Raw genomic sequence first — 12353 nt, forward strand, 5'->3', positions numbered from 1 at the left:
CGATACGTTTTTTCTTACGGGATTGCTTACGTGCTCCTATACTGGCAGTCTTACGTGCTCCCGTACTGGAAATGGGTAGCTTACGGGCTACGCTACTGGCTCGCGTACTGGATTTTCGTAATAGATCATGTCTTATTTTTCTTACGTGATTCTGTACTGGTTTATTGTGAAAGCCAATCAAGACGCAGTCTGTATAGGTTATACTGGGTTATACCAGGTTATACTGTCGAAGTGTTATCAAAGTTCAAACGTGAATTCACTTCGCAAACATGACGTCGTGCAAAAATATAAAGACTTCAAAATAGTCCAAAAAAAGTATTTTATATTTAATAGAGGCCTACTAATAGGAACCATGTTTATATGCGATAAACACACCAAATTACCATAATAAGCACAGTAAAAGTAAGGCATTAAAGAATGTATTGACTGTCGACTCCATAAACGTCGGCGATATTTATTTTGTTGTCGCAATTTTTCAATTAAAAATAATGCAATAGCAATTTTACGACAACGTACAACTGTTGCAATAATTTCATCCATCTCATCTATCTCATTCATATTTAAGCGTGCCGCTTCTATGAAACAAATTTCAGTTGCTCAGCCCGTACGAAAACTCACACCGTGTGAAGCCACGGCCAGTAGCACTGCCAGTACCATTGCCCGTACGGTAGCAAGTAAGAAAATCCAGTTAGAAATCCAGTAAGAAAAAACGTATTGTCTGCGACAGGCTTTATTGACCCGACTTCTGGTAGAAGTAACGGTATCGTTTTCATTCCCTGCAAATGTGGCTGTTAATTTCAAATCTGTACCCCCTCCCGGATTTGTCGTAGATTCTAAGGCACTATTAGAGTTGGAAGCGGAGAGTTCTTCAAATTGTTGAAACACGGACAAAGGAGCGGACGGGATTCCTGAAGAATCCGGTGTTTTGTTGGGATGAGAAGGAGGGTTCCGGGTGAGAGTCCCGGTGGACGAACGCCCAAGCCCCCCGCCCGGGTCCCGATCCGCTATGATGCCAGCTAGGCGGTAGCCGGCCTAGCTAGAAAATCAGCGATCCGCGCGAAAGTACGTCACCCGAAGGGTTTACTCAACACTATGATACGCGGGAGCTCTAAAAAGAGCCGATTATGTGGCAAAAGGTTTAGACAGTCTCGATCTGTAAGCCGAATACCCGAATATAGAGTCCTATATAAAGAGAGAAGCGACATTAATGTCCAAAGCTCTGATTGATAATCTGATTGATACTTGATTGGCTAAGCCAGCAGCCATATTGTGAACACAGCTGTTGCAGAATGATACGAATGGTGTTTGATGACGTTAGAGCGGTCCCAAAATAGCGGTGGAGGACTCAATTGGATACTGAAGGTTGTGGTGGGGGTTCGATGTCGCTTCTCTCTTTATATAGGACTCTACACCCAAGGACTTTGATTCTGTCCATGGGGAAATTTTCTAAACTGAAAAGTCGCTATCTCTCTACATACTTAAAGTTCATGATTAACGTAACGACCAATAAGCTCTAGTCATTTCATGAATCATGAACTGCAAATATGTCGAAAGTGGTGACTTCTTAGTTAGAAAATTTCCCCATGGACAGAATCAAAGTCCTTGAGTGTACAGTCGTGTTCATTATAGTTGCGACACTTTTTCTTCGATGCGTTTCTGAACGCGCAACTATAACGAAAGCTGAGAACATGATTGGTTCTTACTTATGGATCCAACCAATTACGTTTGCCGTTCGATGAGCAAGGCTACGTTCCAAAAACCATCAAAGAAAAAGTGTCGCAACTATAATGAACATGACTGTACAGTCGCGTTCATTATAGTTGCGACACTTTTTCTTAGATGCGTTTCTGAACGCGCAACTATAACGAGAGCTAAGAACATGATTGGTTCTTACTTGTGATCCAACCAATTACGTTTGCCTCTCAATGAGCAAGGCTACATTCCATAAACCATCGAAGAAAAAGTGTCGCAACTATAATAAACACGACTGTACGTGTATCAAACACCCGGTGTAAACTAGGCCACTCTCTGACTGATGCTTACCACGGACGGACGTGTTCTTTATCTACGAGCCCGCTCTAACCAATCCACATTTAACAATTATATTATTAATTCAAACATTGAATACCAATCGCTAATGGATTTTATAATTTTAAACATTTGTGTTTGAGAACCGAGATTGATTGAACAGACCGCCGGTATCACTCAGAGAGAGCGCATGGTTCGAGATACGAAAATGAGTTCCCCCCTTTTTTTTTATTGGAAAGAAAACGATCGTGCGAGAATGCATAAGGTATCTTGAGAGTGCGTAGACGAATGGAAATCATGCACGTGAGAAAGCGAGAGCGAAGGAGAAATGAGAAAGTGGAAGCGAGAGAACGATATAAGAGTAGGAGCAGGCGAGTTTGATTAATTTCCACCGAGAGTTTTATGAGTTTGAGTCAAAAGTAGTATTTATTGTAAACGATTGTGCACACTATTTCAATAAGTTATTGATGCAACGAGATTGTTGCCTCAATACAACTGCGAATACTTCGCGAGCACAGTTTATATTAGTGCAGCTACGACTGCTCCTCGTGCATTTCGGAGCAGGCAAGCGAACAAATGTCTGTTCTTTGGCACGAATGGCTGTTAACTAGCACTCACGGCATGGAATTTGCTGATCACTCACAAAATATCTAAACGCTTCCGCGTAGTTTACAACTATCTCTTAATTTTGTCTCGCTCGCATGAAATCTCGGCCGAATTTGAAAATTGGCAACGATGGAAAAGCTGCGGAGCTCCCGAATCTGCCTTTGAGAGAAGAAATAGCCTATAGGCTGGTGATGTCCACTCGGGAATCACGTAAAATTTCTTGCGCTTATTTTTGAGTAAATCATGCGAACAAGCAGCTTTTGAATACGAATAAACCTGCCGGAATTTACCGAGGAATGTAGAACGAAGAATAATACTGAAAGTTACAATAATGGGCAAACCTTACAATAATATTAAACTACGATCAACAAGGCATGTTGCTACGAAGCAAAACGGGTGAATCTAGAGTGTACGATGGGTGGATTCCGATAGCACACGGGACCGATAGCCTACCACCACTCACAGTGGCCGATGCCTAGAGTTTTTCCGTTGGTTGGGTTAGATAAGTCAAGATGATTGGTTCTTGGGTTATTGCACCGTGCGCTATCGGATCCCGTCCTGCTCCAACACGTTTGCGTGAAATTGAGTCAAGCTGTGTTGTCGTAATCCTAGTTGTCTGTCGGGTTTTTGTTATATTGAATAAAAACTATTAACTGCAGCCGTTTGGACAGCCAGAGTTCTCTTGGGTATTTGTTTCGATATCTCTACTTCACATCCGATTTTGACACAATTAGACTCATTTGACCCGTTTTCACTCAAAATCAACGAATCTGGCAGCAAAAAGTGTCGCTCTGCTCCGCGAACCGAGATATCAAACGTTAAAGTTAGCGATTATACAGGTTAGGATATCTGTCATCTAGGTGTATTATAACGAACTGAGCATGCGCTTTGATAGAAATGTGCATACACAAGCGGTCATTAATGTCTTCCCCAAAGAGGTTAGGCGCGCCTTAGGCGCGTTCCAGACATACGCGTCGCATTTAGGTTTTTATCATGCATGATTGGTTGTGTTCAGCAGAAGAAGCAGCTTTGCAACTGTTATAAAATTCTTGGATGCGATTGGTTCTTGCCCTTAGTTCTTGCCAGATCTAAATGCACAAACCAATCATATTGAAGAATTTTACAACAGTTGCAAAGCTGCTTTTTCTGCTGAACGCAGCCATTGTCAAATCTGACAACGTTGTTGCTTCCTAACGTATCGTAACGCGCTAAATTCAAATTATGACAGATAATGTATGACAGTTTAAATTAATTTTCAATAATTTATTGAGCATTGAAAGCACATAAAAAACGAATATTGAAAATCTCAGTCAGAAAAGACAATTACGCCAAAAATAAATTAAATAAATAATCTAAACATTTTAATTAATAATTTCTTTTAGTTCAGTAAGATAAATATTTTTAAAAAATTATCTTACTGAACTAAAAGGAATTATTAATGGAAACGTTTATATTTATTTTTGGCGTAAAATAAATAATTTAAAAAATTGATCTAATTGAACTAAAGAAAGTATTAATATAAATAAATACATATATTTCCAAAATGTTGTAGATAATATTTATCCATTTGCAGTAATTAATAGAGTAAACAACATGTTCTTTGGTTATCATATAAAACGTGCTACATTTTTACAGAAAATTAGTTTACTGCTTTACGGAGGGAGGTAATTAAGCTCGACATTTCGAAAGAAAGGTATTGTCGCGTGAAATCATTCAAAACACCTAGTTTATAAATGCATTACGTCTCCCTTAATGCTAATAATTAAAAAATGTAAAGTAAAATAAATAAATAAATATGTGTGTGTGTGTGTGTGTGTGTGTGTGGCGCGCGCGCGCGTGCGTGTGTGTGTGTGCGCGCGCGCGCGTGCGTGTGTGTGTGCGCGTGTGTGTGCGCGTGTGCGTGCGTGCGTGTGCGTGCGCGCGCGCGTGTGTGTGTGTGTGTGTACATTATATATATATATATATATTTATATTTCTATTATTAATTTAAAAAATGTTTCTAAAAGTTACAATATATATAAAATATTATTTCAGACACTCGATGACAACGGAAAGATTGTTAGATTCAAAGAATCCAGCAAATATTGTAATTGAAACTTGAAATTATGCAATGAAGAACAATTCAGATGATTGGTTTTATTCAACAGTCTATATGTAAAAACGATGGGACAACGCTGCTTTCGAATAAAGTTCACAATCCGAATATATAATATTCTTGGTTATACACTAAAAGTAAGGGAGGGTCCCAGATGCGCACAGACCCAATTGGACACCACCAATTATAGCAGCCGATGCCTAAAGTATTTCCGTTGGTTGGGTTAGATTAGATTACGTGATTGGTGATGTCCGATCGAGTCTGTGCGCATCTGGGACCCTCTCAATGCAAATACATTGAATTTGTTTATATCAAGCAGAAGTAGGAAAGCAATTAATTTATTATTAAAGCGTAATTATGCATAAAGAAGGCGGTTACAAATTGTTAAAAGATCATTAAAAAATATATAACACAAAACTAAATAAGTGATTCGTGATAATGAAAAAATTGTTCAATCGTTGGACGCAAATTCTTAATTTTGTTAGTGCTGCAACAATTCTCTAATAATAATATTTCAATTTCTGAAAGGACTGTGACACCTTGATTGAATGCTACCGATAAATTCATTCACATACTCCTTGAGTAAAATCTCAAGTCAAGACTTGTCCAAGACAATCTTGTTTGGAAACGTGGTTGGTTTCGACATGATTCATAAGCCTAGTTTACACCGAACACTTGACACGCATACTAACAAGTAACTTTCTATTAAATTGTTTTAATTTCGACAATACGTGTAAATGTATACGTAATATCTATATTTAATTAATTATCTTGATTTATATTAAACCAGCTTAATATACTATTCATTAAATTTAATATCAAAATTAAGATAATTGAATAGAAAGTTACTAAATATTACGCGTATCAAGTATTCGGTGTAAACAAAGTCAGTATCTATCGCATCGTGTGCAGCCGTGCCGGTCATGTGCGGCAGTTGCCATTGTGAGTTATTGAGAGACAGACAAGTCATGGAGTGGAACTATGGTATGTATGTTTTTGTAAAACCATATCAATTAGATATATGGTAAATCCAAATATTCAAACGAGCAATTACAAATACTTTAGTTTTGAGATCATTTCCAGTAGTGCCAAAGCATTTGAAAACACTGGAGATATGTATAGTCGTGAGCTAAAAAATTGCAACACATTTTCTTCGATTGTTTTTGAAATGTAGATTTGCTCATTAAACAGCGAACGTCATTGGTTCTTACCTGTGGATCCAACCAATTAAGCATCAAACCATCTACCATCAAAAAAAATGTGTTGCTACCTTTTAGCTCACGACTGTACACTCATGGAATTTAATTCTGTCCATAGGGAAATTTTCCAAACTAAGAAGTCGCTATCTTTCTACATACTTACAGTTTATGATTAACGTAACGACCAATAAAATCTAGTCGTTACATTAATCATAAACTGCGAGTATGTAGAAAGTGGTGACTTCTCAATTTAGAAAAATTTCCCATGGACAGAATCAAAGTCCTTGGGTGTACGATTCCAGGGAATCATGTAACTCACTCATGAGCGGAAATATGAACTTTTTCACGTGAACTTTTTCGCCATCAGCCGTGATGGCGAAAAGGTGAAAATTTAGGGACTTAATAAATTGTATGTATTTTGAAATAAGAATGAAAGTGTGGTAACAGTTTGAAGAGGTATTATTGAAGAGATTAACCTTTTTGGTATTGCATTGCGTTGATAGGATAAAGTAATACATACATAAATAAAAATAATGCTTTTGTGATGTAATTAGGTTTGATATTTATATTTGACAAATTGATATTTTGATAATTATATAGAATAAGGTTTCATCAAATGCAAATTTAAATAAAAATATACTTTAAACGCGTTTTGATACACAATGATATAAGAAAAGTGCGTCTTGTGAAATAGAATATTAATCAATCATGTAAGTGTTTATAACTTATAAATTTGGAAAATACATGTGTGAGTGGAGAATTCAGTTTTGATCAAGGTCCGTATTCTAAATTATTCAATATTTTTTAATTAAACAAAGTTAAATTTAATGACTAATGAAATTAATTCACTTTAAAATTTGCACACATAAAAAACTAATTAAAATTAATTTTGAAAAACAATGTTTGAATTAAATTACAATGTAATTTTGAGTATTAGATTACTACATAATAAAATAGTTGTTACAATATATGGATCATTAAAAATAAATGTAATATATATTATATTTGTAAATTAAGTTTATGCAATATAAGTAAGAAATATTGCTATTTATTTATGAATAACTTTTTTACAATTTTTTTTATATAATAAAATTTTTACAGTAAAAATTATACTGTAAAAGCAGGTAGAAACCTTTTTCACGATCACTTGATAGTTGCAATGACAAAGCCTCTAATGGTAAATTTCGAAACGCAAACTAAACTTCCGCGCATTATTCATACATAATCGCTGTGCCTGAAAAGATTCATGTGAACTCTCTAGTGAAAACTCTCTGAGTGAAAAATGAAAAATGAAAAGTGAAAAGTGAAAAGCGGAAAGTGATAGCGTTTTTCACTGGACGACACTGAGTGTGCACTGGAAACTCGCCGAGTTCAGGGGGTCGATCATGAAACTTTTTTCCTAGGGCGGAAACGTGAAAAGTGAAAATGTTTACCATTGAAGTTAATAGAGAAATTTTTCACTTTTCACGTTTCCGCCTTAGGGAAAAAGTTTCATGATCGACCCCCAGGCGACACTGCCCGAGTGCACTGACAGTGCGAGTTTCTTGCACTCTCAGCTAAACACGTCCATTATTTTCCGTGCAGTTTTATGGCGCATTATATTCGATACCTTTTGAACATTAGCATCACAAAAATTTGTAATTTAATATGGAAGGATCGATTAATTTGTGTATTTCTTTTAGAATAAATACTGAAATATTAACTTTAACCCTTGAGCCGCTTGAAACGGACTTATATAATAAATTAAAGAGTAAGTATATACTTATGATCTTGGTTTTTGAGGTTATTCAATGCACATGTTAGAAAAGAAATTGATAAATTTCTATAAAATTAATTAATAAAAATAATAATAAAATTAATAAAATAATAAAATTAATTGGTAAGTACCACAGACTCCATTAGATTAAAAATAATAATAATAATGTAATATAATAATAATAGTAATAGTAATAGTAGTAATAGTAATAATAGTAATAATAATAATATAATTAATAATACAATTATTAATAATATAATTATTTGTATTAGAGAATAAAACGTAGGAAATACGAATCAAACGCAGTAGTTGGTGCGTCAATATAATAATACATATATTTCGCTATTAATACATAAACGTGAATACAAATAACGGACGCGTTTCAATTTTCCTTGAAGTCATTCTCAACGATAATTTTCAATTAACAAAATCATATATGCTAATTGTTAATTTAAAATTATCGTTGAGAATGACTTCAAAGAAAGTCGAAACGCGTCCGTTATTTGTATTCACATTTATGTACTGATAGCGAAATATATTTACTATTTATATTATTGACGCACCAACTACCGCATTTGACTCGCATTTCCTACGTTTTATTCTCTAATTTTAATACTACCAAGTCTATCTTAAATATTTTGATAATTATTTGTATTATTGATACTATATATTTATACAATATATATTATTGCTTCACGTGTAATACAATATAATCTGCAGAAACAATGAAAACAGATGTATTTACATCTTTATCCGTTAAGTTATGCACCACCTGAACAAAATTTTTGATTTTCGGAATTTTCCGTGGATTTTTTAATACTTCTTCTTCATCACTGCTAGATGATGATGAAGAAAGCAAATCTAGTAATGCAATTGCTAATCGTGCGTCCCGCGCAGCCATGTTGCACTGAACTGGCACCGTCTCTGGGAGCTCGTGCCGAAATCTTGCACGAAAGGGCAAAAATTCGGCACTAGTCTTCCCAGTGAAACAGCGCGCACCGGTTTCATGCGCACCGAAACGTTCAGTGAAACACGTTGCCCGTAGCGAGTGCGCACTCAGTGCGCACCAGTTCTCCCAGTGAAAAACGCTATGAAACGTGAAAAGTTCCACGTGAAATTACATGATTGACTCCCTAGTCGTTACATTAATCATAAACTGCGAGTATGTAGAAAGTGGTGACTTCTCAATTTAGAAAATTTCCTCATGGACAGAATCAAATTCCATGGGTGTATGTACAGTCGTGTTCATTATGGTTGCGACACTTTTTCTTAAATGCGTTTCTGAACGCGCAACTATAACGAGAGCTGAGGACATGATTGGTTCTTACTTGTGGATCCAGCCAATTACGTTCGCCGCTCGATGAGCAAGGCTACATTCCAAAAACCATCAAATAAAAAGTGTCGCAACTATGGCTGTGTTCCGATATAACTGCCAGTACTGGCAGTGGTGAAAAATCCGTTCCGTTATTGGTACGCAGCGCACTGCGACAGCATCTATAGTAACATCAATGACGTCATGAATGGTAGCCATATTGCCACTGTGACTACTGCAGCTTCCAAGGTGAGGTAGCTACAGTGCAATATGGCTACTATGCTGTTCCGAAATACGATGCTATAGCAGTGCTGGCAGTAATGCAGTAATATTGGAACAGTTGTGACAGTGTACTGTCATGACGTCACATTTACTGCACTGCCAGTAAAAACGGAACACAGCCTATAATGAACAGTCGTGTTCATTATAGTTGCGACACTTTTTCTTAGATGCGTTTCTGAACGCGCAACTATAACAGGAGCTGAGAACATGATTGGTTCTTACTTGTGGATCCAGCCAATTACGTTCACCGCTCGATGAACAAAACAACATTCCAAAAACCATCGAAGAAAAAGTGTCGCAACTATAATGAACACGACTGAACACGACTGTACGCGTATCAAGTACTCGGTGTAAAGTAGGCTAGAGATCCTCAAGTTAGAGATTGGACACCGTCGTCCATCCGCCATATTGTTCAGGACACTTTCGGCGCGCTTTCAAATGTTTAAATTAATTTAATACATATGTAGCTTATTAATAAAAATTGATTTAAGAATTCATATACATTTATGTAATAGTTTAAAGAAAATTTTATTTTTAGAAAAATTTTAAAATAAAAACGTCATTATAAATTATCTAGACAGTAGCGTGGAATATATTATGTTATACAATTATACTATGAAAATTATTAATATTTCTATTTATGTTTTTAAATTACAAGAATTTTATAAAAAATAATATAATTTTTGCACCTGTAGAAACAAAAAGCAATTTAATAAAATATGCATAATTGCAATAAATAAATAAATATTTGAAATCAATAACCAGTTTTATTTAACACGAGTATGCATAGCTACACTTTTGCTTGCAAAAGAATTGTCGTTTACATGTGTATTAGGTGATATTATAGTCATTTGCTTTAATCTTACACCAATAAAATACTGTAAGTTTCTCTTTTTGAACTTCGTTTTCGCGCCCGGATCGCTCTCCTCTATTCGAGACGACCGCGCTACTCACGACGACGACGACACGGCAGCGGACACCCCGCACTCGCGCTACTCCGGTTCGCGAGCGAGACCGCGTGCTCCACTGTCAAGATGGCAAGCCGGCTCCCTCCCGTTATTGGATGCTCGGGAAAAGGGACAGGCAACTGATCGACACTCACTTCAGAATCACTTCCCGTTTATTCGGACGAGATCTTACAAACGTTACGCTTACAGACTTAATATCACGACCCTCGACTCGACAGGACTCTCGCGAAAGGAGCGTGTTGCTCCAACGCCGACGGAACTAAGAGTGTTCCCCGCCGTTACTCCGGGATTTCGGAGTAAGGTGGTCGACCAATCAATCAGATTGGTCGATATGCGCGGTGACGAAGACATGACATATTGAGCGGCGTACGCACATCGCAATCGCGCGGGAACCTCGCGATCGTCTCCACGAACTGGCACCATCGGGCGGCCGTCGCGTTTCGCCGCTTACAATACTGTATAATTTTTTGTTTCAAAGAATGACAATTTGGTATATCATATATTAGATTATTACAAATCTTAGTATAAAAATTTCTTAAATTAATACATTTGTCATAGACTAAATTAAAATAAAATCTAAATATTTTTTCAATATTTAAAATAAAATCAAATGTCTGCACATTGATAAAAAATAATGTGTCATTTTTAAAACAACGTGCACGTGTTAATGCAGCATATGAATATGTAGTTGTAATTGTACTGCCTGTTGCACTAATACAGTCATCACATACATTGTATCTTTTTTTTATTTTACAAATTACATATCCTCCTAAGTAATATAAACAATTTAAACTTATATTATTAAAAACTATGTTCTGATTTTCACAAATATCAGTTATATTTGTATGTACTATTTTATTATTCTCTTTGGTTTTGTCTTTCTTTAATTGTCGATTTTTGACAACAACAATGTCCAAAAATTCTGAAAAGAATTCTCTATCATCAAAATCATAACTACTATTTTCGGGATTTTTTATATATTGTAAAAGTGTTATTAATTTTAAATCATTTTTAAATTGTATAGCATTTAGAATGACGTGCTTCATTCGGATAATTGAAAATAAATTTTCGAGGCAATCCTGCATAAATCTACCTAATAAGACAGATTCGAAATTTTCTTTTTCTAATAAATAGGTACTTAATTCTATAGCAGATTTTGTAGAAATAATTATTCCTTTTTGAAAAGGTTTCCATGCCTCTGATTTGCCAACTTTTATTTTTAAAATTACAGCAATTACATCATGTAAAAATTTTATTGTTTCTTCAAATTTAGTCATATTTAATTTACTTAAAGCTAATTTTGGAGTTCTTGAAGACATAATTGTAAACCATTTTGATATGAAATCAATAAACCATGCGGTTGTAATAAAACTGATATTACCATTATTATTCCCAACAAATGTTAACGCTGAAGCAACAGAATGACTTAATACTTGTCTCGCATTATTAACTTTCATTTTTTGATAATGATTTTTTGTATCTAGCAATTGTAATTTTAATTTTAACGCCAAACTTAAACCATAATCTATTTCATTCTGAGAAGTACAGAATTCGTTTAAATCTTTTGCTCTGGCTATATTAGTTGGCAAATCAAACGTGGTAACAATTTCATCAGGTATAGTGATTGCTTCATCTTTTAAAGGAACCTTGATTTATATTTTTCAAGGTGTGAGCACAATCATGAAAGAAAAAGAGTTTACGACTTTTGTCATTAGGATGTTGACAGGAATTGATTATTGTACTGTGCCTTGACACATTAGGCTTGTTTTCTGTTCCTGCACTAGACTGCACTGGAACGTTCCTTCTTGCTTTCGCTAACTTTGAAACATCTATTTATTTCATTTTAAGTGTACACTTATTTAGAGAGTTCAGGAACAGAAAACAAACGGATTAATTCCAAATGATTTCCACATTGTCATATTTGCTGATCACATATCAGACGTGACACTTTGAACCTGTAATCCTATATTTTTTTTATAGCTTTTTTAATAATATCACAAATAATTGAGTTAAAGTTATTACCGTCAGCACTGTTATCTGTGAAATAATAAGCTACGACTTGCTTCCATCTACTGGCAATATCGGCTAGCATAAATACTAGTGCTTT

At 35.4% G+C, this 12353-nt stretch overlaps 1 long non-coding RNA gene across 1 annotated transcript; it reads left to right on the forward strand.

Moving 5' to 3' along the window:
* The first annotated feature begins 604 nt into the window (after positions 1-604).
* LOC120357625 lies at positions 605-4837 on the forward strand. The gene is made up of 2 exons (XR_005574635.1): positions 605-1062; positions 4669-4837. It is a non-coding gene; the product is annotated as an uncharacterized LOC120357625 (long non-coding RNA).
* Positions 4838-12353: the final 7516 nt, after the last annotated feature.

Source organism: Solenopsis invicta, chromosome 4 (assembly GCF_016802725.1).
Source record: "Solenopsis invicta isolate M01_SB chromosome 4, UNIL_Sinv_3.0, whole genome shotgun sequence".
Classification (NCBI taxonomy): Eukaryota; Metazoa; Arthropoda; class Insecta; order Hymenoptera; family Formicidae; genus Solenopsis; species Solenopsis invicta.